Source organism: Macaca thibetana, chromosome 7 (assembly GCF_024542745.1).
Source record: "Macaca thibetana thibetana isolate TM-01 chromosome 7, ASM2454274v1, whole genome shotgun sequence".
NCBI lineage: Eukaryota > Metazoa > Chordata > Mammalia > Primates > Cercopithecidae > Macaca > Macaca thibetana.
The window spans coordinates 142,075,994-142,083,242 of record NC_065584.1 but is presented as its reverse complement, the minus strand read 5'-3'; positions in this window follow the sequence as shown (position 1 = coordinate 142,083,242).

Genomic DNA, 7,249 nt, shown 5'->3' with positions numbered 1-7,249 from the left:
TGAGGAAATGGCCTGAGGAGACTCCCAGACAGATTCAGACTGTCACACTGCACACTAAGCCTCTGCTCTAAAAGGAAAGTGATAGAATCCTAGAGCTGGAAGAACACTCAGAGCATCAGTTCTCAATCCAGGATGCACATTAGAATCTCCCAGGGGAGCTGTAAAAACTATCAGTGCCTGGAGTTCATCCTTAGATATTCTGATTTAATCGTTTTCAGTGTGGCCTAGGTATTAGCATGTCTTATAGCTCCCTGGGTGGCTCTAATGTCAAATAGAGTTGAGAACCACTGCTTTGGAGATGACTAAGTTCAGTCCTCCAAGGCACAAGGTCAGACAGATCTGGCCTTAGGATCCAACACTCTCAATTCCTAGCTGTTTGGCCTACACTATGCTTGGTTCACCATCTGCAAAATGGGGATAATATTCACGTTATAAGGTTGTTGTGTTGATGGTTTAAGACTTCCACTTAGACAATGCAGATTGAAACATGCATTTAAATTCATTCTACCTTGCAGCCCTGCTGAAATGAGCACAGATTGATAAAAATAGTATTAAAAATACCAACTCATCTACCCATTCACTAGTGTAAAGAAAGCTAATATGAAACTGCAGAGGGGAGAAACCAGTGCAAAGCAGGCCAATTTACACCACTGAACCCTAGAAAGTTTCAGAGAGGGAGGCAGTGAGATTCTCTGCAAGTCAGACTGAGAGGCAGGCCAAAAATCCACAGGATTTGATCATGAATTACATAAAGTGTGGAGAGACCCCCACACCCTTTTGTCCAACCCCTGCAGCTGGTGAGAGAGGCCAGAGAGGGGTGAACTCGAGGACACTCAGTAGACACTCAAGCATACACAGGGTACATGCTGAAGAAAGGATGGGGCAATTTATCAAAAATTAGGGGGATAGAATGAAAGACTGCAGGCTGAATGGGAGTGTTCTAGCACCATCCCCCAAATGCTGGCAGCCAGGGACACACCCTAAAGGCAGGGGACTTTCCAAAGAACCTGATAGAGGGACAGATGCTGACACCCAAGGATCTCCTAAAGAAAGGCTATGTGCCCTCTCACTCCAGGCCCACCCGCAGAACTTCCCCACAACCTTTTAGTAATTCACCTGACAGCAAGGATAGAAGAGATTAGAAGAGAGCCTCTAACATGATAGAAACCAAAAGCAAATGGGGTGCAGGGGGTGGGGCAGGTGGGAAGCACTTGAAAGAAATAGAGATAATTCAAAGAGAATTTTTTAAAACTATAATGAATTAAAATATTATAGTTATTATCCAGGAGATCCAATATCTGACTAACAGAAGTTCCAACATAAGAAGACAGAAACTAGCAAGGAGTAAATTATCAACTAACTAATATAAGAAAAATTTTTCAGAAATTAAGACAGGCTTTCCTAGATTCAATGAGCCCAACAATCACCAGCTCTCCCTACATCTCCACAAAAAAGAATGGGTAGAGGGTGCTCACACCAAAGTGATTGAGTGAGTTTATCATGGAATTTTAATATCCTAGAGAATAAAAAAAAAAAAAGACCTAAATGTTGAGAGCAGAAGAGAGAGGAAGAGTGAGAAAGGGGCGGGGAAAGTCACATATATAGGATTTGGAATCAGAATGCCATTGAATTCCTCCATAACTAGAAGCAAAAAGACAGTAGAGTCATTAATGCATTCCAGATCCTAAGTGGGGGATGATTTCCTACTTAGAATTCTATACCCAGCCCAACTACAAAGCAAATCATCAAACATACAAGGTATGGAAAAATTTGTCTCCTATCCTGCCTTTTTGCAACTTTCATTTTTGCTGAAAGATGTGTTTTGTCAACATTTGAGAGCAAAATGAGAAAGACAAAGACATGAGATCCAGAAAGCAGATCATATACAGGAATGAGGTAAAGAGAATTCCCTGGGTGAGAGTGAAGCGAAGTCTCAGAATGACAGAGTGTGGTAGATCACTAGACCCATCGGGCCAGAGTTCAGGACAGAGAACTCCAGCAGGGATGCCTCCAAGTCAAAGAAAATGGAATAATAGTTTGTTTGACTCATTTGACAATACAGAAAGGAGCTCTATGCTTCTGTTGGAAAGTTTGAGACTTCATTTTTAGACACATAGAAAATTAAACAAAGGGACTATAGATTCCAAAGTAAACTCAAGTCATGTAAAGAAGGACACTCACTACACTTTGAGAATATTAATAGAAATATTATTTATAGTCATTATAATATAAACACTGGATATTTAATTTAAAATAGAAAGGATGAAGGGAGCAGAAGTGTACGGGAATGTGAGTGGATGAAGTATAAGAGCGAAACCACACTCTTCAGTCAGTAGATAATGCCTATCTTAGAAATGAAACAATAGCACTATAAGCATCTTATTTATAAATCTGGAGATAAATAACTGAGAAACAACTAAAGTAGTTGCTTTAGGGATGGAATGAGACTAAGAAGAGGATTTCTGTTTTTCATTATAAGCCTTCTAGTTCTATTAGACTTTTTATATTATATACATGTATTTCCTTAATGTGGGTCCTATTAAGTGTTTTGCATTTAGTAGGGGCTCAATGAACACTAGCTACTATTATCGAATTATAGATTTGATCTGGACAAATAGAAACATTGTGGCTTGCCTAAAGCTTCCTTCCCCTGAAACTGTCAGAAGCAGAACTAGGGCTTCTTCATTCAAAGCATTTTAAAAGGGCATCTGTGTCAGACCCAAGAATGAGGCAGTCCCGGTCCATGAGTATCACTCTGTTCAGGGACTGGGAGGAAGAGCACGAGTGTACATAACTATTTCACAAAGCATACCCTGGCAAGCACCAGGTAACAAGCCTTCAAGAGTTATCAAGCCAGCCTCTAACCAGTATGTCCCTCTCGCGTCCCATTCTCAATGCCAGAGCAGATCATAAATATTAAGGACTATCTGCCGCAGATGCTAACTTTTAACATGTGGGCGTTTAGGCTCTCTGGAGGTAATATATGCAATTCATCACAGTTCCCTTTCCTTTCTTATTTTCAATTTCTAGAGAAAAGCCTGTATTCATATTTTTAAATTTACAATAGCAATCAACAGGCCCATCCAAGTAGCTTTGGTCACTGACTGCCTAGCTATATTTACTTCCTCCAGGTTTTTTATCAAGTTTGGCTCTCTTGAAGCATTACCAGCACGCCATCCTTCTGGTGCCTTGCTGGCTAAATGATGGTCAAACTGCTCCAAACAATCAGAGTTTGGTAAGAAGAGCCAGGGAGCCAATCTTCCGGCTTTTTTTTTTACTACCACGGGTGTCCTTAGCGGGGCTACCAAGCTGAGCAAGTTCACGGAACTGCGGTACTGGAGGGCTGTAAAAGGGTCTTTCCTGAAAATAAAGTAACAAAAAATCAAGCTCAGCTGGATTCTGATTTAATAGTATCTGGCAAGCTAACTATATTATTTTTGAACACACAGACATAAATTTGATATGAATAATAAAACTGAAGTATAATATGGACAAAGGAAATATAAAATTCACCTAATCTTCAAAAGAAATTCTATACTTGAATAATTATGCTCTATTTATAAAACTAGAATAATTGAAAACAGGATTTTCAGTTGATTCATATAGCCTCTGAAATATTTATTATTGCAAGTCGAAAAGATCTGTCTGGGGTTTGTCACTGAAAATGTCTAAACTCGGTGTCCAGATGTTTATTTAAGTTGCTCCCACAGAGTTCTAATGTCAATACCAGGGGTTATCAGAGAGCATCGCTGTGTATCTTCCTTGACTAATATTCTCATTTCTTTTGCATCTTTGATGTTTTCTTTCATTAAAATTCCTGGCCCATATCCACAAAAATCTGCTGGGCTTGCATAAAAAATGAGTCTGCAGACCTGACATTTGATGATGCCCTGTGTGTTCACAAAGATAATATTTATCAGCAGCTATCAGTTAGACATTACAACCAGCAGCATTGAGTCAATTTAAGAGAATAAAAAAGAATACAGAATCCAGATTTTAGAATGTCTTACTTGCAGATTCCAACTTCCTGCCTATTCTTTTCTCCTAATGTTATGTAAGGCAAAGTTAGAACCAGCAATGGGATTTTTCACCATAGTCTGTGTGCATTCTCTCCCCTCCCTCCCTCTCATGCACCCTGTCTTCTTTTGAAAACCTAAAGTAAAATGACTTTAAAATAAAGGAAACCAGGCCTTCTGTCAAAACTCACTTCCTAAAGTTTCTGCAGAGTAAGACACCTGGGAGAACATTCTAAAGATACATTGTATGATGTCCTTTTCCTTTGTGTGAAAGTGGCAAAAGACAACATGATTCCATGATTCTATTTTTTTAGCTAACCAGATGGGGATTTTTTTCATCAGCTGCACAAAAGAAAACATGTACTAAAAGTTTCTCCTTTCTAAAACTAACTGAATTTTACCCAAGTTGTTAAAGTACCTAAAACCCCCCAAAAAAGGGGGACATGAATAAATGAAATTTGCATGAATATTCAAAAGAGCCCAGTGCATCTGAAGGTTGGTCCAAGCTATGATCAGACGGGGAGTTAAGACCAGCAAGGGGTCAACACTATTTATCCTCTGCTGTTCGCCATGTTCATTTAAAAGAATTAAATCTGTTTTGAACTCCAATATAAAGTGAAGAAAAAGTTTGCTACAGACGTGAAAAACCACTAATGATACTACACAGTATCTTCTGGAAACTGTGAACAGATTAATTGGAAAATGTAACCTACAGGAAAATCTCCACCTATGCTGTTTACTTGATTAAATCATAAAATTCACAGACTCATGTAATACAGTCAGAGAGGTGGCTTCCTAGCACAGAGTAGTCATTGAATAAATGTTTATCAGCTTTTCAATGAATATCTAGTCCAGCATTTCTACATTAATAGCTATCACATAAAACTGAATCTCCAGGCAAATACATTTGGGAAATACTGGGCTAAATAAAGTTAAGCAGGCTTTTTACTCCAGGACCTCTCAAACCTTTAAAAAGCTAAGGTGGCGCAGAATTATCATGGGAGAGTGGGTGAAAGGGGGCAGATATTATGCTGTATTTCCCAAACCCATCTGATCTCCAAATTCCATTTTTCTCAAGATTTCTGTTTTAAGAGACACATTTTGGAACACATTGACCAGGTTCTACTCCTTCATTTTAGATACTGGACAATTCAAATCTCAAGAAGTCAAGTGACTTGGCCAAGCACTCAATTTGTTAACAGCAAAGCAAGAATTCTGCCCCACCCCCTCAACCTGTCACCTCCCCTCCCACCCCCAACCCCACCACCCAATATATCTTGATTCCTAGCCTGATAGCCCAGGACTCTTCTCTTCAGAGAACTGTTGTTGCTCTCCTGCTAATAGATTTATTTGTACTTCAAGTCTAACCTAAAGGGAATACACTTTTAAAGGCAACATTGGAGGTAATGCAGCATTACCTGGTGATGTGCCATGGTAATTCTAGCACTGTGTGGTCTCTATTGAGTATGGAAGATCAGTTACCTTTGTGGAGGTGAGCAGGGGCAAGTAGAATTCATGTTTCCATAGCACCCTTCCATTACACTTCCCCATTTTTAACTATTAGGGTTCCCCCCCTACACTGTTCATTTTAAGAGGTCAAGGAATTAGCTTTACAGTCTGTCACATGGCATGTTCATGTTGGTGAACATCCATGGAATGAATGAATGACCAAATGAACTAACCAACAAGCTGTGTCTTGCTTTTAAAGGATTTCTCAGCTCTTTGAAGGAAAGAATGACTAAACATCAACACCAGAAGATAGAAGACAAAATGATTTCTGTTTCCAAAGAAGATCCAGGCCGAGATAAAGGGGCTGGGCATAGGAGCCCCAGCCGGCTAACCCCCAGGCCAACTCACAGGAGGGTATTTACTTTGGCGGTTTCCCAAAAAGAGTAACGAAAATAGAAACAATGTGGTCAGTTAGATAAAAGTTTGCAAATTGCTTCGTTTCTTATATTGTCCATACTTTTTACATCTAGAATTTAGTTGGGAGGGGAGACATAACTGGGATATTTATCTGAAGTTGACAGTAAGTAATTCTTTGGTAAATTACCTTGTTTGGAACAACTACTCTTGGAAGAAACGTTGAGTGCACGATTCAGATCGCGCCCTCCAGTGGTGAAAGCCCGCAGTGGCGCGTGGCCTATGGAAATTCCTGGATAGCCACTGTCCCTTCTTAGTCCCAGATTGTGCCAATATTAATTTTATTTCAGATTTTTGACTAGAAGAGGAAAGTTCTTTTAACATTAATAACTTGCACAGTGCCTCCATATATAAATTATTCTGGCAAGAAATGGCGTGGGTCAAATCTGAAGACCTCTTCTATCTGGGCTCTGGATGTGTCAAGCCAAAATTCTTGAAAAATAAAGGTGGTTAAAAGCAGTCAGGCCAGATGCAGTGGCTCAGGACCATCATCCCAGCACTTTGGGAGGCTGTAGTAGAAAGATCACTTGAGCCCAGGAGTTCAACACCAGCCTGCACAACAGAGCAACAACCTGTCTCTACCAAAAAAAAAAAGCTGAGGCAGAAAGATTGCTTGAGCCCAGGACTTTCGGGATGCAGTGAGCTACGATCACACCATTGCACTCCAGTCTGGGCCGGGCCACAGAGCAGAAGACCCTGTCTCAAAAAAAAAAAAAAAAGCATTTAAGAAATTTGTGCATCATCCCTACTAATCTCAATTAAGTGATCATTTTCTAAGGGTGAGCACATTTTTTTCCTTTCTTTTAAAGAATTAAGATAACATGAAGGGAAGAGAGACACACACACTCATGAACTCAACCCAGGTATGTGTTTCTGGGATCCAGAGAGAGGGCGGTTCCAAGAGAAGGAATGTGGCAGGACCTCCTGATGAAAAAACCCATCTGGGACTTGAGAAATCTGGATTCAATTCTTGGCTCCATCGCGAGCTCACCGCATAATTACGGGGGCAGATCGGCTAATCTCTCTGTCCTTCACTTTGTCCTCTTTAAAATGATAGTATCTGGCCTCTCCCCTCTTCTTAGGAATGCCAAGTCAGCAGATGCTGGGACTGGAACGTGGGGCCACAGAGGCCAATTAGCTGTAGGCTGCAGGGAGCTGTGCCCAGCCCCTCCTGCCCCAGCCTGTCCCGCAAATTAATGTCTTTGGTCACACAGGGTCTGCCTGAGAGAGTGTGAATGAATTTCAGACAACTCACAGCTCTTTTCTTCAGACGATGAGGCAAAATAGCATTTCTTTTGTGCAGCACAAAT